The 25,231-nt window shown below is 45.3% G+C and overlaps 1 long non-coding RNA gene across 1 annotated transcript in view; it reads left to right on the plus strand.

Moving 5' to 3' along the window:
- Positions 1-13,622: 13,622 nt before the first annotated feature.
- LOC146832866 (uncharacterized) overlaps positions 13,623-25,231 on the plus strand; it is a 31,179-nt gene continuing 19,570 nt past the window's right edge. Inside the window, exon 1 of the long non-coding RNA XR_014960464.1 lies at positions 13,623-13,752. This is a non-coding gene — a long non-coding RNA (uncharacterized LOC146832866). The remainder of the gene's footprint in view (positions 13,753-25,231) is intronic.

Below are 25,231 nucleotides of genomic sequence, written 5' to 3' on the forward strand. Positions count from 1 at the left end.
TGACTGACTGCATGGCAACCCAGCTCCGCCCTTTATACGCCCCTCACCCCACCTTCCAGACAGTGCCAGAAGCTTCTAGAAGCGTCTGGGGAAACTGGCTCTAACTGGCCTAGGGGGAGGGGTAGAGCACCCTGGGTGCCAGGCTTCCCTCCAAAAGCTGGGGTTGCTGGGAAATAACGCCTAGACTGTCAACCCAGCTCAGTCAAACGGCGCAACCACACAGCTTTGGCATCCATTTTAAATTACATTTTTAAAATGGGGAAACTCAGTCTGCACACATTCAATCTTTGCATTTACACATGGGGTTCCCCAGAAAAGCGAAAAATTTCTGGGAAAAAGGCCAAGTCCAACAGTTGCCAATAGGTGATTTAATTTAAAAAGTATCACGTAGGGCAGGAACGTATCTTGAACATCACAAAAGCAACGAACCCCTTAAAATTATGACGGCAGTCGTTAAATGATGCGCGTAACCTAAAGAAAGCAAAATTTGAACGAAAAACCATAATTGAAAGAAATAATCACAATTTAGGTCTTGAAGCGTATGGAATATGGTGTCATAGTCAAAAGGCCCTTATACAGATAACATCGTTAAATAATAAATGGCATATATCGCTTACACACACAGTCAAAACTGTATCCATTATAATACCAGATCTAAAGAGTCATTCAAAACCATAATGGATTAAGTGAGAGAATCACAATCCTTAATAGTGGTTAGCATTGTAAGAAATTCTAAAGTGAATAAAAAAAAATGTTATACAAATTTTATTAAGGTGAGCTCTATAATGTAATTATAGCTAAATCCGAAGGGTATTGGTGATGCTAACAAAGTGTGGTACAATAAGCACACATCAAGCATTCGTGATTAAAGATCAATAAAGCAATTGTGAAAGTGACAAGCATCTTTGCACAATAAAAACAAACCAATGAATATAACAACCATAAAGGAGTCCCATTCAAATTGTCAAAAGGTTATCCAGATATAAATAATTGGCCATTATTGAAGAAATACACAAAACTTAAGCTTGAGATATCAGTTGCAAAAAAATATATATATATGTATGAAGCTAATGAATATTGAAGTCAACTATCAGTGAAAAGGCAGAGAGCAAAGAAAGAGCATGCTTTCAAATTTCCGACATTACCCGATGTTTTACAGCAAAGCATGTCAAAAGTCTAACTATTCTCAGAAGGCAGAGTATAGAAACCTAATCCAAGCAGTGGTTTCTTTGTAAAAATGATGTACAAAGATCACTGTGGAAGATATGTCAAAAGTAGTGATTATTAAAACCCTGTTTCTTGTATTCAATGGTATCAATAGATCTAATAATGGATACAACGTAATCTCATGATGCAAGATGTTAACAGTAGCACAGTTTTATCACAGGAAATAATGTAATTCATCATTGATATTAAGTCCAAACTTGTTCGTCCTTAGACGGCAAATCCAGGATGCCTCACGCTGTCTAATTAGCAACTCTCTGTTGCCTCCTCTCTCTGGCATTTTAACCTGATCAATACCACAAAAAGTGATGTTCTTGTCACTTGGATGGTCATGTTGTATATGTTGAGCAATGGGATATTTTATATCACAAGTCCTAATAGCTTGCACATGTTCTTGAATTCGCAGTTTCAGACTACGAATACTGCTACCAACATACACCAAAAAAATGGTCCAGTCATCTTTAACTCACTAGACACTACATCTCCCCCTTTGTTAAATAAAAAGTACCAATAATACTTATATACATTACAACTGTTCGAAAAGTCGTTTTGGTGCTCGACTCAGTCGCCCAGATCTATTCATGTGAGGCCATGGAGATACTGGAGAAATGTCCATGACTGGCATTGGTGACAGAGACATTAGTGCAGACATTGGGCACTCTGAATCCTCAGGTGGACAGATCTCACTCCTGACATCTGAAGTTGGCAAAGATTGAGGCAGGTGCTTGAAATGCAAAGAATCTCGCATGATGGACTTTCCAGGGTGGCAAGCAGTCACCATGTGTTCTTTACTGGTTACAACCATCGGTGGGTCAGCATCAAAAAGAGTATCAGACTTCCATTTCCGTTTCTGCTTGATGATGACTTGGTCTCCTCTGTTGAACACGGTGCTTCGAGCACAGCAACATCTGTCTGCATAGGTTTTCATTTTGCGTTTGTGAGACAAATCAGTGGTTCGAAGTTTATCATGGTCAATAGATCTGTTAGTGGTCCATTGTGGCACTTTGGTTCCCATGGCTCTCCTTAATATTAAGGTGGCAGGGCTCTCAAACCGTGGTAGAATGGGTAGTTGACATGTATGCAGGAAGAACTGATTTGAGTTCAAGCTTTTCCAGTGCAGCGTGCTGAGCGGTCTGTTTGAGGGCACTCATAAATCTCTCGACCACACCATTCACCTGTGGCCATAGAGGTGTGCTTTCCTGATGCTTGATATTTAAATGAATGAGAAAGTCTTTAAATTCCCGATTTTTTTAAAGGCAGGCGATTGTCAGATTAAAAATCGACGGAACACCCCAAGTTGCAAAAATACTTTCAAGTCTCTCAATGACTCTGGTATGAGTGGGTGAAGACAGATCTTCCACCAGAGCAGCGGTCCTCAACCTTTTCTAGGCCCGCACCCCTAGGAAATGTTTGATTAATGTTTGCAGCCCCCACAAAAGTCTCACCGGATTCCTATTATGCATAGAGTACATACTTTCTCTCTTTGTCGCACCCCCCTAAAATGCCATCTTGCACCGCCTGGGGGTGCAGGCACTCCAGGTTGGGAACCTCTGCACCAGAAGAAAATAGGAGGATTCATCAACAATTACTAGTAGATTATGTCCATTGTTACGGTGTTCAAAGAAATCACTTGAAATCTTCTCCCATGCATACTTTGGGAGATCAGATGTGCTTAATGAATGTGGGGTAGTCTTAGATGACAAACACTTGCACAAATGACATGCCTTCAACTCTTCTTCAACTCTTTCATCAAGATGAGAGAAACACACTCAGTCTAGTTGTTATAGTCCTGAGTTAAGTTCATGTAGCGAAGCAGCTTATTTCTTACATTGTCTCCACAAATAACATTTCCAGCTGTGACCTTTTGCACGCATTTACATGCATGACAGTGTTAGGTTAGTTTCTCTGAAACTAAACTTGTTTTTCCATCTAGCTTTGCAAAACATTATCACAATGCCCTGAACATCATGTACAAAGTCTCGCTTCGCACTTCTACAAATGTCATCACTACTTTCACCCATGGAGGAGACAGGGCTATATATATAACATCACTAATCTATGCACACATCGCAAGGCTGCTTTCTATTATAAAAGATGAGCATCCCGATAGATTGGCAGAGGAGGTACTTCCGCTGACACAGAGGGTCCTTGCATGCTGAGAAATCACCATGCAGCGGTCTGACATCTGGTGAGGGGTGTCCTGTTCGTGACCAAGACGGGGTCCTTCACTCTATCCCATCAGGTAATGGGGTTGGATTGTCCCTTGGGTGGATTATTGTCTCTACACCTACACACACTCTAGGTACACGTAGAGTTGGATTTGCATAGTATGAGTACGCTAGATTACTGCCTTGTTTATATGCCTGCATATATACATTGTTTAGCACCATGGTAGAACTATATCTACTATTTATGCTTTAGGTGCTTGTAATCATGTTTATCTGCTTCTGTCTACTAATCATTGCAGCACACATATTTTATGCAAGAATAACTTTGGTTTAATAAATATTATTGAAAACTTCCCACTCTGTATTCTCTGTATATTTCTCCAAGAATAAGTGAGCACGAGTGACTGAACAAAAAGTTCTGTACTGTTTCCACAATCCCTGAGGGATCAGGGTTGTCTTTTTCAGTGGTTGCCAGAAAACCATTCGCTTCATGGTAGGTTAGGGGGGCTTACAGTGGTACCGTGAGCCAGCTAGTCCATAGGTCAACATATCCTGCGGGGGTGTCCGGAATCAGTCTTGACACCAAGCCCTTAGTTTATGTTGACCAAACAATGCGCAGGTCCTACGGATTGGTAAGGAACTACGTGACTGGTGCCCCCAATATTGGTCAGGCTCTTCTTTAATAGTCAGAACTGAGTAGTTCAGTCGTGCTTTCTCAGAGACGCCTACTCACATTTTAACCGGAGATGTCTGTAGTGGGAAGGAAAACAAATCTACCTCAGCTGAGTAGGTAGCATTGGTTGTAGGTTAAATCAAGCTTGGAGGATTAGGGGAGTGTGGCTATCCGGCCAAGATGGTGGATGCGCTTTAGCGAGGCTCCGTCTCAAGACTTGCTAATCCGTCATTTCTCCTGTGCACGGAAGTGCCATCGTACTACCTGCTGCGGCCTGACAAGCTCCGGATACAGGTGCATGCACTCACTGCAAGTTTGGAGGCGGTAGGAGATACGCAAGCCAAGTTGCGGCCCTGTGCGTAGTGAGGGCACCGTAGACTCGGGCCTGGGTCCGGCTGGAAGGGCGAGCCGCATATTGCTTGGCTGCGGCTGAGCGGACACGGTTCCGGGCGGCGGCGTGAAAGGCTGCTAGAAAGCCACAGAAGCCGGCGACATTGAAGTGAACCTCCCGCGCCCCACGGTGGACAGCCGAGATGGGGTAAGGCTCACCTGGGCATCGACGGCCTTTGAGAAAGTGCCATCTTTTTTTGCATGGTATGCCCCCACTTTTTGCTTAATTGCTGAATGTACTTTGACTGAGTGTGCCCTGGGCTCCTGCCAATCAGGTGCCCAGGGCCTATGTTCCTTCCCTAAAAACTGTGCTGAAACCTAAACACAAATTGGCAAACCCTGGCCACATGTCAGCCCTTGGTAAATGGTACACTAGGTACCAAGGGCATTGTGACCAGGGAAGGCCCCTAAGGGCTGCAGCACTTATTGTGCCACCCTTAGAGGCCCTGTACCCTGATACAAACACACTGCCCTTGCAGGCTGAGTGTCTGGGTATAGAACAAAACAGAGAGTCGACATGGCACACATCCCTGTGTGCCATGCCCACAACACACACTGCCCTGGCATACACCAGGCACCCCTCTAGCTGGGTGTCCAATGCCAGTGGTGTGGGTACAGGAGCATGAGCCCTGTTCCCCAACAGCACCCAGGTCAATTCCTGGGCACTGTAAGTGCAGTGCTGCCATTTAAGTGTATATAGTGCTGGAAGATCGTCAACATGAACTCCACAGCACCATGATGGCTCCACTGAAGACTGAGAAGTTTGGTATCAAACTTCTCAGTACATTAAACCCGCACTGATGCCAGTGCAGGATTTAATGTACAATGCACGACAGAGGGCATATTAGAGATGCCCCCTGAACCTAACCTACAATCCACGTCTTGTCTGAGGGGCTGCCTAGGCTGTCACACAGCAGACATGTTGCTGGACCCCTGGGTAGAGAGCCATCCGCTCTCCTGGGCCTGCAACAATGCACATCCTGGGCGAGGTGATAGGTCTCCTCCCCCAGGATGAGCAGGGGAAGCTTCAAAGGCATGCCGCCTTTGTGAGCTTCTCCAGGCCACTTGCTGTACTCAGCAACTGGCCCCTACCGGGTCTAAACCCCCACTCTGGCAGGAAGACTGGCTGGAAACCCCAAGGAAGGACAGGGGGTGTGCCAGCCTCTGCCAACCCCACCCCTCAGGTGGGGGAGGCGAGGTGAAGCACATCTCCGGGCTCTCGCCATCTTGAAGATGGGGAGCCCTGCCCAATCAGGACTAGGCCACTGCCTCCCTCCCACAGGATAGTGGCAGGATAGCGGGTGTACCCACCCCAGGGCAGGGACCCAGTGGTCCCTGCCCTTTACCTACCTGTAACGCCCCTAAATTTAGTATTTAGGGGCGCCCTGAACCTTCCTTCGATCCAGATTCTGAAGAAGCAAAGAAGATCAAGAAACAAGAAGACCTGCTGTGCAGCCGCTAACAAGAGGAAGACACCAACTGCTTTGGCCCCAGCCCTATCGGCCTGTCGACCCTCGAACCTGCTCCTGCTAAATCCCGGCATCTCCCGTGGCCAGCAACCTCACAAACCCCGGAGGACCCGGCTACCTTGTGACTCTAAGCATCTGGGACTCCCACGAGCAGTGGTACTGCTCAAAGCAAGTATCTGACCCCTGGCAGCAGCCAGGAACCGCGAACCCTGCACACTCTGCACCCGCCAAGCCTGGCCTGTGCTGGAGTGGACAAAGACCCCAAGGACGTCCCCCCAGCGACTGTGACCCTGAATCCAGCACCCAAGGACCCACCTCGACGCTCCTGACGACGCCTGCAGCCTCAGAACCAGGGACCCCTCCAAACGCGACCAGCCGAGGGTAAGATTTCCCGACACCAAAAGGCACCCCTGCACCCGGCGCCCTGTGGCCCCCTGTGCCCAACTCCTGGGTGCCTACCAATCCTCCAACTACCCAACTTACCCCTCGAAGTGGTGGTCACACCTGAAGAATCTTCGTCCCCGAGCTTGCAACCTTTGTTCGTTTTTGAGCTTCTCCATTGCAATCCATTGAGCGCCCGATGGCTCAAAAGCACCCTGCACCCTGCACCCAGCCGCCCGAGTGCCCGTGGCAGTGCAATCTCTACTCTACTTCCCCATTTGCCCTGAGCAAGTGACCTGGAGCCCAGCACCCACAGCCGCGTGGCCTGCTAGCCAGCAGCCACCAACCAAGGTTTTGTCACCCGAGTGGGAAGGGTATGCCCAGACGTGGGTCCCGTGCTCTCCATGCCACTGGAATTAACCTATCCTGGCTGAAGAGGGGTGAAACCCCGAAACTGGTCCTAGGATGCTTGTTTCCAGTCCAGGGAGGACCTGGCTTGGCAGTTCGGGCTAGACTGTTCCCATGAGGCACAGGGTCAAGACTGATTTGCATATGGTTGGGTTCAAACTGGAACGGCATGGTGAGCAAAAAAACGATGGATTTAGGCCCGGATCTCTGTACTGGGGTGAATGTATGACATTGTTCTGCATTCTGTCCATCAACTGTTGTTTTTGCCCCTGCCTCCCATAGGATAACATTGGGCCTAACTCACTCTGCATCCGGCTGCCCCTGTGCCGCTGAGGGTGTAACAACTGTACTGACCTGACCCTGGGAAACCCCTGAGTCTATGCCCAGAACCTTAACTATGCCAGTCGAGTACTTACCCGAACGCTGATAACTCTCTTTTCTTCCATAGGGTAACATTGACTGGTTTCACTTGAAAATTCTTCTAAGTGTGAACTAAACTTTAAAATATTCACCTAAAATCAACCGAGTAACGAAAACGAAATTACTCACCTGCTATCAGGAGAGATCCCAGTGCTGGATCTTGGTGCCCAGCCCTGACCCTGAAAAGTAATTACAATCATACTTACCGCTAACCCAATTTTCTTCCATAGGAAACCATTGACTGTTTTTCTGGGAAATATCTTCTGTGTCGATTCTTGCAAACTACAAATATTCTTTAAAAATCGCACCAACTGTAAAAACGTAATTACTTACCTGTTTTAGATAGATGTCCCAGTGCTGAACCTAGGAGTCCAGCACTGGATTACAAAAGTAACGAGAACATACTTTACCTGCAACTTGAATTTCCTTCCATAGGATAGCATAGCATCGCTTTTGCTGAAAAAGTTTCTAAGTGTCAATTTTGCAAACTTACAAATATTCGTCAAAAATCGCCTGTATAACCAAAACACATTCTTTCCACTGTTTACAGGTGGTGCCCCACTGCTGGATCCAGGATCCAACACTGAGTTAGAAAAAGTAACAATAGCCCCACTTACCTGCTAAGTGAAATTCCTCCCATAGGATAACATTGGTGATTCTATGAGAAAAAGTTTCTGTCAACTTTTAATACCAAACTATGGCTTAAAAATCACTACTGTAACCAAAACGCTTTTACTCAACTGTTTACAGGAACTCTCCCAGGACTGAATCTAGGATCCAGTCTTGTGGTCAGAAAAGTAATCCAAAAGGTAATCTATTGTACTTTACTAGAAATTCCCATTGAGCTCAATGTATAATTGTGTTTGAAATTGTGTTGCAACAACTGTATCTATTACATCCAAAGTCTATTGCCTATTGAAAAGTATTTATCCAGAGCCTCTCAATCTGAGAAAGTATATTTTGATACCTATTATTGGTTCTAAAATAAAACAACTACATATTTTTATACAAAAACCATTGGCCTAGAGTTCAGTTCTTGAGTGTGTGAGACCATTTGCTAACTGTGTGCATACAACAAATGCTTTACACTGTCCTCTGATTCTGCCTTACTGCTCGACCAAGCTACCACTGTAGATAGTAAGGTTATATCTAACTTTAGCCTCTGCCAAACCTCTGGGGACTGTGGACTCTGTACACACTGTACCTATTTGGGAACAGTAAATACAGAGCCACTTTCCTACACGGCCATGCCTGACTGCGGAGCTGACTCACTCCAGCGGCCGCTGTGCGGATCTGAGAGGACACGAACGGAGGTGCCGACCCTCCCCTGCTCTTCCCTGCATTCATTTCCCCCCCCTCCCTCTTCTGTGGAGACCTGGCTGTGAGCAGTGTGGAGGGGCCCTAACCTGAAATTTGCCGGGGAGATGCCGCCCTGGGCCGAGCAGTGCTACGGGCCGAAGACGCCGAGGTCATCTGCGGCGAGCGGGGCCCTGAAGCCGCACCGCGAACCCTGTTTGTGGTAGTGCCCTCTTGTGAAAGTGGCTGTGTGCTGCCTGACCGCCCACATTTGGCTGCAGTAGGAGAGCAGCGCTTTGCCTGTCCTGTGTACCTAGTGGACACGTACTCACGCAAAGTGAAGGTTGTGCACTCTACACAGGCCGCCATTACGCTGAGAACAGGAGAGGCAGGAGAGCCCTACACACACAGAGAACAGAACTACTGTGCGGGCCTGCTGTAGCGGAGAACGCAGAGACGGCGCCCTCAAGTAAACTTGATGAGCTCCTGTTGCTCTGACTGCTGATATCAAGGCGCTGGTGGTACTGCGGACTCTACCCCTAACGGGTACCGTACATACACATAGACTTGCAGCTTTGGGTGAGGTTCCGATTGTCAAAGACTTAGAGTGCACGACTGGCCGCCTGGAAGTATACATCCCCGAGGTGGACACTCATATATACAAGTCCCTGCTGACACTGCAAGAAGCTGCGGTGTAATGTGTCAGTATATGAATATCGACCCAAGGCACCGTAGAGCCGCAGCGCGGAGTCCTGCCACAGTCATCGCGTGCAGCAAGCACTCGGCTTCTCTGTGCAGCTAGTGGTGGCCTCAGCCTTCAAGCAGCAGTCACTGTCCTGTGGGCTGAGCTCCCAGATGTGTTGACGCATGTTGAAACTCACAACGCACTATCCTGCCTCACCAATCCAGTGGGATGGGCAGACAGCGCACAGTCACAGGAACGGCGACCTCGCGGCCGGCAACGGGCTCGGCTCAATCTGATCAGGAGTCAGAGGTGTCAGGTACTTCCAAGACTTCTAGCCTAGAATCAAAACTAGATACCGTACTCCAAGCGGTGACACAGATCAGAGAGGTGTTGACGCAGACTCGCACGTCCCTTGAAGGCCGCATAGATAAGGTCACTGCAGACTTCACGCTGATCACCGGCAACTGTCAGGGAGAGTCAACGAACTAGCTGCAGAAGTAAAGGAAATTGCCCCAATAGCCAAAGAAGAGACCACGGAGGTTCGTCATCTCACATCCAGGCTACAGTCGCTGTCGTAGGAACAATGTGTGTAGTGGGGCTGCCAGAAGGCACGGAAGGTGGAGATGCAGTGGCATACGCAGAGTCCTGATTGCAGTCTCTGATGCTGGAGGGTACGCTTTCTGCTTTCTTTGCTGTGGAGAGGGTGCACAGGGTGGTGTCGAAGCGTCCGCCGGCAGGAGCAGGACCGAGACCTTTCCTGTTTCGCCTCATGAACTTCAAGGATAGAGATGTAGTGCTCCGGGAACCCAGAAAAATGGAGACGATCACAGTGGACAGCTCGCAGGTTCTCTTCTTCCCGGACTACGCCTTGGGAGTACAAATGCAAAGAAGCACCTTCTTTGCAGTCAAAAGACGCATGCGAGACTTAAATTTGAAATACTCTCTCATATTCCCTGCCCGTCTGCGAGTAGTGGCTGATGGAGCTACACACTTCTTTAACACAGCAGAGGATGCATGGGACTGGCTTGAAACTAAGGTTCATCACACCGCCCCAAGCCAGCGCCATAGCAATACGGAGTCACAAGTGAAACCCGCAGGAATCGCCGTAGTCGGTGCCGGGTGCGCGCACCTGATGTACCAATACACTCGGTGGCCCCCCCACACACAAACAAGTGTTGCAAGAAAGGAGAGATACGCTGCAGGCACTAGCGGACTTGAGAAATCAGCAAAACAGCAGAGATGCAGGTGCTTCCTCTGAAGAGTCGCTAAGTAAGGATAGCTCGCAGGCCAGGTCACTCCCTGATGTGACTACCCAGACTACAGACAATTTGATGTAGACATTAAATGTGACTCGTGGATATGCAAGTATAAAAATGTAGCAATGTTTACACCTATGTTACACATGTTCCGCACACATGTACCCTCACACTGCGCACCTGCGGCCCCGCGTCACAAAAGGCCTGGCACAGATGCACATGCAACCCACACTACGAGTACCGAGCGAATTCCACGAAACACGGCATAAGCGCACACGTTTCAGCGTACACCGCGGGTCTTAACTCGCGAGGTCTGACACCCGCACGACTCACACTCGAGCTATCCCCATCTCCCCTCAATAGGATTGAAGCGGCATGCGTAGCCATGAATCACCGTACGGTGCTGTTAATAGTTTGGGCAGACACACATCTCTCTGCTCTTTCCCAGTTGTACCCCCAGAACATGTTGTTCGCATCTGCGGTTGCAGTTAGTGCACTCACATGTCTACATGATTTCACGTAATACTCTGGGTAGCATATGTATAAACAAGATGGACAAGTCCTTTTATGAGGTAACTATGGTCAAATGATCCTTGCCACTACCTTCAATAGAAAGGAGTGCAAACAACTGTAGGTAGTTTTAGGAAACCTCTCACCCACCTACCTAGTAGGTGGCATGCTTCATAATCGGGGTCCAGCTGGATCACCTAATGCAATCCGGCTGTGCTTCAACGCCTGAGTTACAGCGGAGCAGGTTGTTTGTGAAGAACAGTGAAGTGATATGTGAAGTGCAGTTATGAGTTAAAAATGTCTGTAGGAATAACCCTTGTAAAAGTTTTAATAAAAGGGTCCTAGGACATATGTAAAAATAGCATCGGGATCTCTAATAGATATAGTATGTTCCTCGGTATCCCTTGAATTTCTTAGGTCTACTAGTTTCAGCCTTTGAATTAGTTCTGAAGGCTTTCGTCAGGACCAAAATGGCGAGTGACCAAAAAAGGTGGCCATGTGAGTGTAAATATCAGCACACACCCTAAAGTGGGCTGTGAGTGTGGTGGATTGGAATATTACTCACAAATCCTCTGGTCGGAGTACCTGTAAATGAAAAGGTTAGTGAATGCAGGTATATAGCGTTCAGTTGTTAGCCATGCATCATAATTCATGCGCGCGCCTGTATTTGTAGATGAAGGCATCATGCATGTGACTGGGTGAGAGCATTCATGATGGCTATCCACAAGAAATAAATAAGAAAAGAAATAACAAGTAAAAAACAGTGCTTGGCTACAATGTGCCCCGGTGGTTATGAATTGTGACAAGGAGTAAATGGGTGCTAGTAGTTATAGCGCTCTTAGTTCTCATAGATGAAATCACTTATTGGCACATTGGGTGAGTCGTTACGATTCCAATATTACAAGTAAAAAATAATAAATACTAAGTATCTGATGGTAGTGCGTGGTTCTTACCAAGTTAAATCACATTTAACATAAAAACGAACTTAAGACTAACAACATAGAAGACTGACAATGGCAGTCTCACTTAAACTCTGAGTATGTTATGCCTCAAGGATCTGATCGGTCTCTGCTGTACCCCATGCTGACCCTAACGAGATGTGGAGATATTCAAGGATATAGATTATAATCAATACTGGTGAAGGATTAAAAGTGCTGGCGGCTCCCGGAGAGGGTTCACGGGTGTCAGTACTCACGTTTTGTCAGGGGGAGAAGGACGAAATGACCTACGCAGCCTGTTGGATCCGCTGTTGTGCATTGAACGGCTGACTGTGCTGTCTCTATTAAGAAGTGTGGTCACGTGTGTGGGCCGGGTGCTTCCAGAAATCGCCTAGAGCGCTGACCTGAAATACCTGCGCATGCGCATGAGCGCGTATGTGTGTTCATACTAAGTTCTGGACGCATGCGTAAAGTACCAGTGTGATTTATCGACCATGAGATGTTAATAAAGTTTTAAGGGGGAACTGGGCTCAGTAATGATTGTAAATGCTGCACTTGTCCGTGTAGAATAATATTGGTCTACATCGGGGCATGCATATTACGGGCTATATGTGGTGGTAGGGGCGTAGTGTGGTTAATAAAGTTTTGAAAGGAGAAAATAAAAGGATAACAAAGGGACTTGGCTCAATAACGATTGAGGGTATGTAAATTCTACATCTTTTCGTACATGATAATGTTGGTCTTCCACGGAGTAGGCTTATTACGGGCTACACGTGGTACTGAAGAGTAATCTAAAATGAATGGTCGTAGATGTTCTAAATTACGATCAAAACGGGGAATGCCCGAATAATACTGTATGTTTAAAGCAGCGAGTGTGTGAATCTGGTCTATTAAGAGAGGGGGGGGTTGCTCTTTTTGGAAAAAATATGCACTTTTTAACAATTGGACTACGGTGGAGTCTGTTCAGATTTGATTGGGCGTTTAGATACTTGTCTGTGTTAGATAAGGTTAATATCCTTTGTGCCAGAGGGATGGGGCCCATAAAAAAGTGGTTGGAGCCTATCAGGAAAGTTATTTGCGCTGTATATTGTTCCAAGGCACATTGTCATTGAGACTCTTTGTTTGGGTTGATCTGCGAAGGGGGCAGCGGGTCATCTCCCCTTAGTTTACTCTCTCCTTTATTGTGTCCTGTGAAACATCTCATCGAGGACTGGGACTGAGGGTTCCTTAATAGTACGATTACTGTGCGCGTTCCGCTTTAAACACCGTGTACTCCATTCGTTGTCAGTGAACTCTTCAAAGTGCTTCTGGCTGTTCCTGAGGTGTGCGTAGCTGTTCGGCACTTGTGGACTTCGTTCTCTGACCTGTCTGGAGTTCTACTGGTTCCATCGGTGTGGTGTTTGAGGAGCGGATCTGCGTGGTGCTTTGGGAGCAGCGGACTCTCCCTGAGTTTCACTTTGCTTCTTTCCAGAGAGATAGTCTCGGTCCTAGGTTGGTTCCGTACCAGTCCGTTTGTTCTGCCACTGTTGCATGGGTGCCTGCATGCCGATTTACTATGGAAATTTCCAGCCGTTCCCCTGCGAGATCTCTGCTCGGCTCTCCAACTCCAGGGGGGCTGGTTCTTGTCAAGTTCTTTGTGGTAACTTCCTTCCGGCAGTCTGTTTCCCGGCGCTTCAGCCACTTGAGGGCCGTGCTGCTTGACTGTCGGCGCTTCAGCCACTTGAGGGCCGGGCTGCTTCGATATCTCGTCAGGATCTCCTCAGAATTGTGCTTCAACCACTAGAGGGCGTGCTGGCTTTGAGTTTCTTTCTGGATTTTCCTCAGAATTGGCGCTTCAACCCCAGAGTGCCGGTCTGTTCCAGGAGATCGACTATTTTTCTTCTGACTGACAGAGTTCCGGCGATCCTACCATTAGAGGGCCGTGCCCTCATTCAGTAAGTGCCCTTTTCTGTTGGTGGAGGTCCGGCGCTGCAACCTTTTGGGGTCTGTGTGTTCGTCAATTAATCCTCTATAGTGGATTCCTGCGCCCCAAGACTTGCAGGCAGTACCTTTTCAGGCAATCCTGGCCAGAGGGTCTGTTGGGCTTTACTGGGAATCGTGTTATGGTCCCCGGAGGCCCGTTCAAGGAGTACTCTGCTTTTCTGCGCCTCACAAGTAAGACTTAATTGTTGCAGTGGGCGTCATCAGAGTCTCCAGAGAAACTGTGTCCTGTAAATTTTGGATAAGTTTTGGGCTCTTACAGTCCTGTTTTACGGGTTGTTTTAATTTCCGGGAGTGGTGGTCTTTAGAGGTAATCCAATTTTAGGGTTCAGTGTGCAGTTCAATTATCAATATGGGCACTCCAGGTATTAGTCAACCACCGTCCTTTCTCAATGAGTGTGGTGATCCGGAGATTCACTGGAAGGATTGGACAAAACTATTTGAGTCATATCTTATCGCTATGGGGGGGGAGAAGTTCTCTGCCCTGTGGAAACAACACATATTGCTGCATAACTTGGGTGTGCATGGTCGTAAAGTGTATGAAACTCTACCTGAACCTGAGGTGGATAATGAAGATGATTTTGATCTTTATGATGTTACTCTTGTAAAATTAGAAACACACTTTGGTGACAAAGTTAATGTGGTTCTGGAACAACATAAATATTTTTGCAGGATGCAAGGGAAAAGTGAGTCGATTAATAACTATATTGCAGCCTTAAGAGGACTCACTCAGTTATGTGAATTTGGGGATCTAAATGACTCGCTCATTCGAGATCAACTTGTCAGACGCACGAACAATAGCAGGGTTCAAGAAAAATTACTTGCGAAAAATCCCACGCTAAGAGAGGCCATTTCAATTGCACAATCTATTGAACATACTGCTAAATGTGTAAAGGAAATGAAGGTTAAAGAGGAGGTAGTAGGTGTAGTACAAGCAGAAGCCAGTAGCCAGTAGCAGTGAAGTGCAGAAAATATCTGACAAGTGGGGCAACAAAGATGTTACTACTTTAAAATCAACCAAGGAGGGACATGGGCTAAAATGTTTTAGATGTGGTAGCAGTAATCATCTTGCAAACAACCCTTTGTGCACTGCACGTAATGTTTTATGTAAAAAGTGCAACAGGAGAGGGCACCTAGCAAGGGTATGTAGAGAAGGCGTGAGTAATACTGTTAATGTGATCAATACTCAAGGTGAACCTCAGGCCAAATTTGTGTTTCAAGTGAAAGATAGTGATGCAGGGTCTAAACCTATCTATCCCAAATGTGTTGTGTTTTTTGATAATAAACCATTGGAGGTGTATGCTGACTCGTGCTCACCATTCACGTTGATAAATATCAAAGACTTTGAGGAGTCTCTAAGGGGTAGTAAAATGATGTTAAGTACTCCTGATATTTCTCCAGAGGGCTACACGAGAGATCCCATTCCTCTTGTTGGCATGATAAGCAGTCACATAAACTTTAAAGGGAGATCCACGGTGGGAAAAGTGTATGTAGTGGAATGTGGAGCTAACCTTCTTGGTTGGCAACACCAGAAAGAACTGGGGATCATTTTAGATCCAAACGATAAGAACCAGGTCATTATAGTCAATGTTCCTGACAGTGACAAACACTTGCAGGATGCATACCCGAACCTTTTCACTGAGAAACTGGGTAGGTTACGTGACTTTCAACACAGAATTAAAGTCAGGCAAGGTGCCAAGCCTGTGGTGCACAAAACACGTCCTGTACCATTTCGCCTTAGAGAAACGCTCAAAGCGGAGTTGGACAAGTTATGTGAAGTAGGGGTCATCCAACCCATTGAAGCTACGGAATGGCTCGCACCATTAGTTCTTGCATCCAAGGGAAATGGACAAGGTATTCGTTTGTGTGTGGACCTTCGCTCATTAAATGACAATATTTGGGTAGAGAGGTTTCCTCTCCCCAATATAAATGAGATGTTAAGTACAATGGGGAAGGCATTTTTTTTCAGTCATTGATTTGTCCATGGCCTATCATCAGGTTGAATTACATCCTGAGTCAAGACCTTTGACAGCTTTTACATCACCTTTTGGGGCATATATGTTTATAAGAATGCCGTTTGGCCTCGCCTCAGCGGCTTCCATTTTTCAAAAAATAATGCAACAGGTCCTCAAGGGTGTCAAAAATACACTCTGTTTCCAGGATGATATACTTATATATGGGTCGACAGAGGAAGAAAATGATGTTACCCTCAATACAGTGTGTCACAAACTCTCAGAAGCAGGGTTGACAGTTCGACTAGATAAATGCAAGATTAAAGTCACATCTGTGGACTATCTGGGCCATACCATATCCAAAGAAGGTTTTAGGCCCAAATATAGTTTAATCCAAGCAGTCAAGGATGCCCCACACCCATCGAACAAAGAGGAACTGAAATCGTTTTTGGGTTTAGTGGAGTATATGTCTAAATTTGTAAGGAACTTTGCTGACTTATGTGATGGTTTACGTGAGCTTCTCAAGAAAAACACAGTTTTTGAATGGGAAGAAAGACATAGTGAGATGGTTGAAACGATAAAACATCGCATTTCAGAATCTCCAGCTCTTGGTACTTTTGATCCAAACAAGAAAACAGTATTAACTACAGATGCATCTAACAAAGGGTTAGGAGCTATGCTTTCTCAGAAAGGAGAGGGGGAAGAGACAGTCATAGCATTTGCATCCCGGACCCTTAGCTCATCAGAACGCAATTACTCAGTTATTGAGAGGGAGGCGTTGGCATGCTTTTGGGCGGTGTATCATTTAAAATTTTTCCTATGGGGAACAAAATTTGTTATACACACGGACCACAAACCATTAACTTTCATGTTTTCACCAGAACATGCTCAAAATATGTCTCCCCGGATAAGTAAATGGGTCCTAGGTCTGGAAAATTACTGTTTTAAAGTGGAGTATTTACCAGCTCCAGAAAATGTGATTGCTGACTACTTATCTAGATCACCTATCAAAGGCATTCAGAGCGAAGAATCGTTAGATGTCCCCATATTTCCCATTCGTCTAGCTCCACTAACTAGTGATGAGTGGGATAAGGGAATGAAGGAGGATGTAGCCATGGAGACATTAAAAGAACTCATCATTAAAGGTTGGCCAGAAAAGATTTCGGATGTTCCCGACAATCTTAGAGATTTTTGGGAAGTGAGACTAGAACTTTGCCTCATGTCTGGTCGCATACAGCGTGGTGATAAAATCATTCCGCCCATGTGTATGAGGAATAAAATAATAGATCTAGCACATGAAGGGCATTTGGGCAGGAGTCTCACCAAAAACAAGGTTAGGAGCTGTTTTTGGTTTCCTAAAATGGATTCCTTGATTGAGTTAAAGGTTAAGGAATGTGTCAGCTGTGCTAAAAGTGATAAGAGTAAGATTTCTCACAAAGCTCCTTTGGCCCCTGTGAGTGTCCCAATGACCCCATGGACCAAATTGGCCATGGATATCATTGGTCCCATGGAAATGCTGGGTCCGCAGAAGAGGTTCATGTTTGTTCTGGTGGATTACACCTCTCATTGGGTCAATTTCAAATTTACATCATCCACCACTACGAACAGTCTCATTTCTTTTTTGAAGAACATCTTTGTCTATGAAGGCATTCCGTCTACTCTTGTGACAGACAATGGGGTGCAGTTTGTGTCTGAGACGATGAGAGAATTCATGGAAGAACTTAATATAAGACATGAAAAGACGGCACTCTATTGTCCTTAAGCCAATGGCTTAGTTGAGAGGGTGAATCGTATGGCGAAAGAACACATTCAACTAGCAATCACAAATGGGTTCAATGTCGAAGACTCATTAAGAGAGTGGTTGTGGGCATACCACACCACTCCCAATGTTGTTACTGTAGTATCTCCTTTTGTGTTTCTGAGAGGGAGGGAGCCTAGTACCAAAATGTATCCCACATGGTTGGGAGGTGGGAAAAGTGTAATGCCTGATCTAATCCAAAGCAAAGAGAAAGTAGAGAGTCATCCACAAAAATACAAGGAATGATATGATGTCAAACATGGTGTCAAAAATGTAGATTTTGAAATTGACACTCCGGTGATGGTCAGGAAACCTACCCATGTACAATCAGGGTCGAGTAAGTATGGGGCTCCCATACGGGTGGACAAGTCTGGCAGGAATATGGTTCGTCTGGAAAATGGTCAGACATGGAGTAAGGATAGAATTGTGAATATATCGTGAAAATATTGTAAGGTAACTTTCCCCTACATAGGGAGAAGTGTTGTAATTAATCAGTAATGTATTTTTCCGGTAATGGTTCGTTCCGGCCCTCCCTGTCCTTCCCCAGTTATTGGTCTCCTCCAGGGAGTCTATGTTAGAATGTTGAAGTACCATCCTGTGAGATGGAGAGTGGATGATCAGTAATAAAGGCACTTGGACTTACCGGTCGGAGTCTGTATTTCCTTTGAACTTTCAACACCACCAACGTTGTTCCTTTTCAAACAGCGGGTCTTGTATGTTTCTTGTGTTGGCATCAAGTTGTTCGATTACTACCCAGGTCATATCATTGGTAGTATGTCCCATTGTTAAGTAGTGGTCTGTGAGTTTCGTGGTGTTGCGTTTGCAACGGATGTTGCTCCGGTATTCACATATTCTGTTTTTTATTTTCCTGCTGGTCATGCCCTCATAACGCAGGTGGCATGGGCAAGTGATTAGGTAAATCACGTTGGCTGAGTTGCAGTTTGTGTGTTTTTTGATGCTCCAAGTTTTACCTTCCTCAAGGTGTAGGGTTTTTGTGGTTTGTGTCAGATGGCAAATACTACAATTGCCACAAGGGAAATGGCCGGTAACTTGAGGTAAGCCCCATGCACTGAGCACAGTGCTAGGGGTTGTCGTTGGTTTGTGAGGGCGGGTAGATACCAAACTATCTCTGAGATTTTTTGATCTTTTGTAAGAGAACAGTGGTTTTTCCCATTGAAGTTTGCCTGAAGTTACGATTTTCCAATAGGTCTGGATCATTCTAGCGACTTTGTTAGAGATGGAGTTATATGTTGTTACACAGGTAAGTGGTATAGTGGATGTCGTGTTGACTTTGGGTTCCAATAGACTTTCCCGATTCTGATTTCTTGCTCTTTTTTGTGCTTTTTGGACAATTTTGTTAGGGTAACCCCTGTTCTTTAGTTTTTCTGTCAGTAGTTCTGCTTGGGATTTAAACTCTTTGATTTCATTGCAGTTACGGCGCAGTCTGAGATATTGTATGTAGGGTAGATTCTCCCTCAGTGGTCTAGGGTGAAAACTTTCAAAGTGTAAGAGAGAATTTTTTGCAGTGGGTTTGAAATGCGTTTTCCTCATGAGGACCCCTTTCTGTGCTTCTGTTGGAATTTACTTATTGCACTGTATATAATTTCTATGGTGTGCTGGATCATATTCTTCTTTTGTGTATAGCCTTATTGGAGATTTAGAGGTATTGAATCTCAGATCCCTAGCACCCTAAATAAGCTAAATAAAACTTTTGACCAAATTTAATAATAGGTGCAGATAAGATTGCCTCATACCTCATTCTCTGTGTCTGATCAGTTACACAATGAGAACATCTACATTCCAACCTGCAGGGGCTGCTCAGGCTACACAACCAAACATGGCTACTGCAGGTATTAGCCCACAAACATTAAATGCCGTTATGGGAAAGGTTCCCACTAGCAAATCCTGTTCTGGATAGCACAAAAAGCAGCACTGCTTGAAGCAGTTTTCCCCCATACAGGCCCACAGGAAAAACATAGAATACTGACAATTTGCTTGCCAATGGGTATGGCTCCCTCAATAGAAGATTGTGTCACTTGGGTTACAATCTTCGCTGCAGTCTATACCAGAACACATCGTAGCCCTTCAATAGCGGTCATACCAGATGCACTGAAGCAAATACAGACCGAGTACGGGGCAGAGCCTGCCTTAGATCTGGATATTAAACTGATGGGCAATTTTGCCCAGGTATAAGTAACATAAAAGAGGAGACAGCAGCGGTTGCTATATGCAAACACCTGAGGGAATTCACTCCTGCACAACAGGAGAAATAATTGCCTAATATTATCGAAGATACATATGCCTCACTTGGCAGAGAAAATCTGGGAGCCAGATCTGGGAAACCAATTTAAGAGTACTTCTAAAAAAGATAATTCTAAGCAAGCACTTGATTCTTCAAAGAAGAAATGGGATAAGAAACAAAAGAATAAACAAAGCAAAACACAGTCACGGCTGGGTCTCAACAACAGGAACACACAGAAGGAAAATACAATCTGAGAAACCGTGACAATATTAGAAAACCTGACTGGTATCAGGATACTGATGCACCTTTATCTCGTTCCATCAGAAGGCATCCAATAAGCGTTCGGAGAGAGATGGACGTCAAGAGTATAGATCGAAAGAGCGAGTAATGCTAAAAAGAGAGACACATCACACTTTGGACTACATCATTATACAGGAATATAAACAAAAGACTTCAAAACCTCAATTTAAAAAGAAGAAGTTAGCGGGTGGGAAAATTTGAAATGCCCAGGCTACTGAGGACTCTGCTTCTGAACAGGAAATGGGCTGTGATGATGCTAGACAGCGCGGCAGAAGTCACAATAGCTTGCCAGAGCCTGATGGATTATCTGGGGGTAGTAGCTCTGAGTGAGCATATCACAGTGGAAACACCTGATACAAGGGTAAGTGTCCCACATTGTTAATAAGAAATAATGCTCCAAATAGAGGGGGACATACCCAGGAAGGTAAAGGGTCTCTTTTGGGAGAACCTGACCTATGGTTACGATATTCTTTTGGCTGAAAAGGATTGGCCACCTGAATTCGTAATGGATTGCCCAATGGGAAAACAAGTTACTTTACCTGCTTTCTACGACCTCGTACCAGAATCAGTTAAAAATTCTGATGCGCAGGAGTGGGCATTAGCGTTAGATCCTGCACTTTATCTCAATCATGTTGGGTGTGATGATTAGTCACCTCTTCACGAAATCCGATTAAAATCAATTCCCGATTAAACATGAGGCAAAGAAACAAGTCAGGGAGATCCAAGATCAACTTGAATATGAGAGGGTGATAGAGAACCGCACCTCACCTATGAATAATTCCTTGTTTCCTGTAATGAAACCCGATAATTCATATCATCTAGTCTTAGATTATAGATATTTAAATGCATCCACACGCACATTTGCCTTTCAGAATGTACACAGTGATGCACTAATAAATAACATTGTGCAGAAAAAATACATAACAACACTAGACACTGAGATAGGCGATTTTTGATTTCTTGAAATTTAATTTGTATTCCAAGTGGACGAACCCAAGAATTATGTGGTTTACCCTAGACAAGTGTTCCATTAATTCATCGTCCGTCAGATAGATGCCATCTTCATAGGACAACACCACCTCATCAAACTTTGAAGTAACTCTGTTACCCTGGCTGAAAACAACCCGAGGCTATTCTAATACCCCTGGGGTAATCGACAAAATTGGTGCTCAGAGCCTAGCGCCGAGAATGCTATCAAGTATCTTAATACAAGACAACACTAGACATCTCAAATGGATTTTTCTGCCAAAATATAGTGCCTGGGAGCAGATACTTGATAGCATTCTCGGCGCTAGGCTCTCAATGCCAATTTTGGCACAAAGGATACGCATAATTGTCGTGAACCCGGTTGTGACCTTAAAGGCCGTTACAATGGCAAGCATTCCGAATGCTAAAGCATTGCATCCATGATGGATTCAATGGGCTAACTCTCTCACTGCAACAGATGTAGATTACAGATTTGATTCTACATTACAGACACAAGCATTCCTCCAGTACGAACAAGAATATCCTCTGCCGGATGAAATAATGCCTCTAGATCGATATGAATTTATCACTTATACTGATGAATCTGCCGAGCCGGCCGAAGGAACGAAACAACAATATTCGCAGCATGCTCAATTGTAAAAGGGTGCATGCAGGACAGAAAGTTTCTTCCTGGAAAAACACACACACAGTCTCTAGGAGACTGTACGGCACAGCTGGCGGAACTAAAAGGTCAAAATACAGATCGTGAATTCCCCACACTTATAGTGTGTGATTCATTTTACTGTGTCCAGTCCTTTAACGAGTATTTACACTATTGGGGCCAGAATGGATTTAGGGATACCAAAGTTTGCACAGTGAAGCAGAAGATGCTTTTGGAACAAGTGGCAAAGCTGAAAAAAGGCCTGCCACAGGCTTATGTTATTCATACATTGAGTCATCAAAGTGTTGGCGTTCACGTTGAAGGGAATTCAAAAGCAGATGAAGCCAACAAGGCAACAGTTTGTACTGCTGCCATTGCTGCAATAACGCACTCCAGTACGAGGATAGATGGAACAACGATGATAGCGGTAAATGCCACACGGAATGGCTCAGAATTGCCGAAAGGGTTTCCACTCAAATACTCCTACAAGTTAGATGCACAAAACATTCTGTATGCTCAGATTCCAGGAGTGGCCGATAGAGTATTACCAAACACTGATCGCAGATTGGGGTTAATACTAGATGCACACAAGGGTCTGGGTTCAGCACATGCTGGGATCTCTTCTTCAGTTTCACTACTAAAGCAGTGCTACCGGTGGCCAGGTCTTACTAAACAGACCAAGGACTTTGTTCTCAAATGTGACATCTGCCAGCAGATGATAGGCTCAATCCTAGCACATCCACCACAAACACCTTTATTGATCTCAGACAAACCTCTTGCGTGTGTATATTTGGATCAGTGCGGCCCCTTACCCTCTGACGGGGCTTACAAGTAGATCTTGGTGGCAGTAGATTCATGCTCCAGATCCTGTGGGTTTGGCCCCAGTGCTCAGCTGATGCTCGAACTGTTATACAGGATTTGCAAGTCTTTATAGGCAATTGGCACACTACATTCCTACTAGGGTCCGGCGTTTAGCTCTCAGGCTTACAAAAAAACCATGGGAAGTTTGAGTGTGGACTTGTGGTACTCCTCCCCCTATCATCCTGAGGCAAATTTGGTAGTCGAGAGGAAAAACAGTGACTTAAAGCAATCCTTAACAGCAAGAGTTTTAGGCTCGGGTGCAGTTGCATCAATCACCTACATGGGGTCCAGAGAGCACCTAACAACATGCCAAAAAGGGTCGTACTCTTTATGAACTCCTGTTTGGAGTGAGGATGTTGGTACCCGACCTCAATAGTGGCAGCACAGTGGCAGCTGAAACACCATTTGACCTAAATGATCGTTTTGATGTTTTACAGGACCTGAAAGAATACCAAGCTTTACAAAGCAACATCCAAGTAAAATGCACCGCCACTGGGGAAATGAAAACAGTATCAGCAAATTCTTCATGGGTTCCAGAGATTGTGGACCTGGTCAGAGAAAAAATTGTGGACAACAAAGAATTTGGGCCATCTTACAGAGTGCCTGTCCTGGCTGTTGAAGGTACTAGAATTGTCCTTCTCCCGGCTCTTGCAGGCCGCTGAGATAAAAGGCGGGTCTCAATTGATCTGATCAAACCACACTATGTGGTTGATTCTTAACACTAGGACACGTGGGCTCCTGAGTAGCCGCTGCACTCCTCTCCGTACCATACAGGAAGTTCAGATGGAAGCTTTAATAATGACTAAAGACTCCACTTTCCAAAGAGAAGCTGTGAACGACAATGAAATTAGGCTTCTCCCTGTTGAAACAACTACAGCTGTACAATCAAGAGCAATTTCAATTCGAAAAATGTACAACTTCTATGTAAACATGCCACATGCCTCATCTACCAGTTCTACAAAACTTGCTGAGCTGCCAAGAATAGACCAGACGGCATCTGGCTACTTAGTGAATTATGACGATTTCTCATTGGATCCAAGTGAACCTGAGTTGCCAACAATGCCTCTCCCTTTCAAGCTAAGAGTTTATGCTTTCTTTCTTTGTCTGAAAATGACTTACTTCGTTGTTCCCTGGATACATCTATGGATTACAATTGGATTACTTTTCCTGATACTTTGGATTGGTATAGTAACTGTATTTTTCCTACTTCTGAATTGACACTTTTTCCCAGAAGGCTCTGCAGTACCACTTGGGAACTTGGGTCTTAAACCATATGCATCATCACACCGTGAGCTAAGAGACTTGTCCCTGGTGAACATTTACAGCGGTTCAAGTTCTTGAAGGAATTATATGGGACAGGTTATTGTATGATGTATATGGTCCTACTGAACATTTCAAAATGCTATCTTTGTTTAAAATTTCTTTAAATTACATCAACACCTCTAGTACTTTCTCTGATGAATGGGACATTGAAACTGTGCATAATTTGATTCAGATTTAGAGCAATCAGCAGCATTGTCTAATGATGAACTGTATGATGGTCACAATCGATTGGTCACCATTTTTTACATAAAGCTAGTATCCAAAGTGCTGTTTATAATTACACACAATGGAAACACTGCCCAATCCCGCCGAAAGAGAGTTCAAAGACTTTTGCGCAGACTTTTGCTTATTTTTTAGGTTTTGAAACATCAAACCCAGCCTCATATTACTATAGGCTCACACCTACCCCCTACCACGTAATCAGGAGTTACCACCGGCCCTATCCCCCGCATCTTTCCCGTGTGGGCTGCTGGCGAATGCCAGGTCATACAGCAACTTTTTGAAGCAGGTCGATTCAAATCCTTTTAACAATGTAGGACGGACTTTCACCTGCCTAGAACAACATGCTTAGAATATTTTCAAATCCGCCACTGGCTCCACTCTCCTAACTACACGGAGGGCGCGACACGGCAACTTACCCCATTTGAAACCCTAGTTTAATCATTTGATGGATCCTGAGGGCTGATTTCTAGGACCTACAAAGTCCTCCAGCATTCACAAATGGGGCCTCCTCACCCCTATCAATTATGGCGAGACATTCCCCATATTTTTAAGAGTGTTACACAGCAGGAATCGGCATTCAAAATTTTGACCCGCTGGTATTACACTCCCCTTCATCTCCAAAAGATGTTCCCAGGCCTTGCTTCCCTGTGCTGACGCTGTTAGGCTTCCCAGGGCTCCTTTTTGCATATTTGGTGGTCCTGCCCTCTTATCACTAACTTCTGGAAAGAGATCCTGAGCCACATTAGGGAGGTTGTGGGCTTTTCCCTGCCGAATGACCCAGGGATAGCAATTCTAGGGATCCGTCCGAGGTCCTTTAAAGCCATGACGCACTCGGACTGACGCCTGATCTTCCACATGCTCACTGCAGCGAAACAGGTTATCATGCTCGATTGGAAGAAGGCTTTCACCCCGCCATACACGGTGTGGCTTACTCGCCTGTGGCATGTCATGGCGATGGAGCTTTTCTCTCACAGACTAGCCCACACTGATGCTAAATTTGAGCATATATGGCAGCCCTTGATCTCACACCTCTCTAAATTGGAGCATGCCAGATCAGTCCCACCCCGTTTGAGGGCCCTCCAACTATTTGCCGACCCTATACTTCCAA

Source organism: Triturus cristatus, chromosome 4_2 (genome assembly GCF_964204655.1).
Source record: "Triturus cristatus chromosome 4_2, aTriCri1.1, whole genome shotgun sequence".
NCBI classification, from domain to species: domain Eukaryota; kingdom Metazoa; phylum Chordata; class Amphibia; order Caudata; family Salamandridae; genus Triturus; species Triturus cristatus.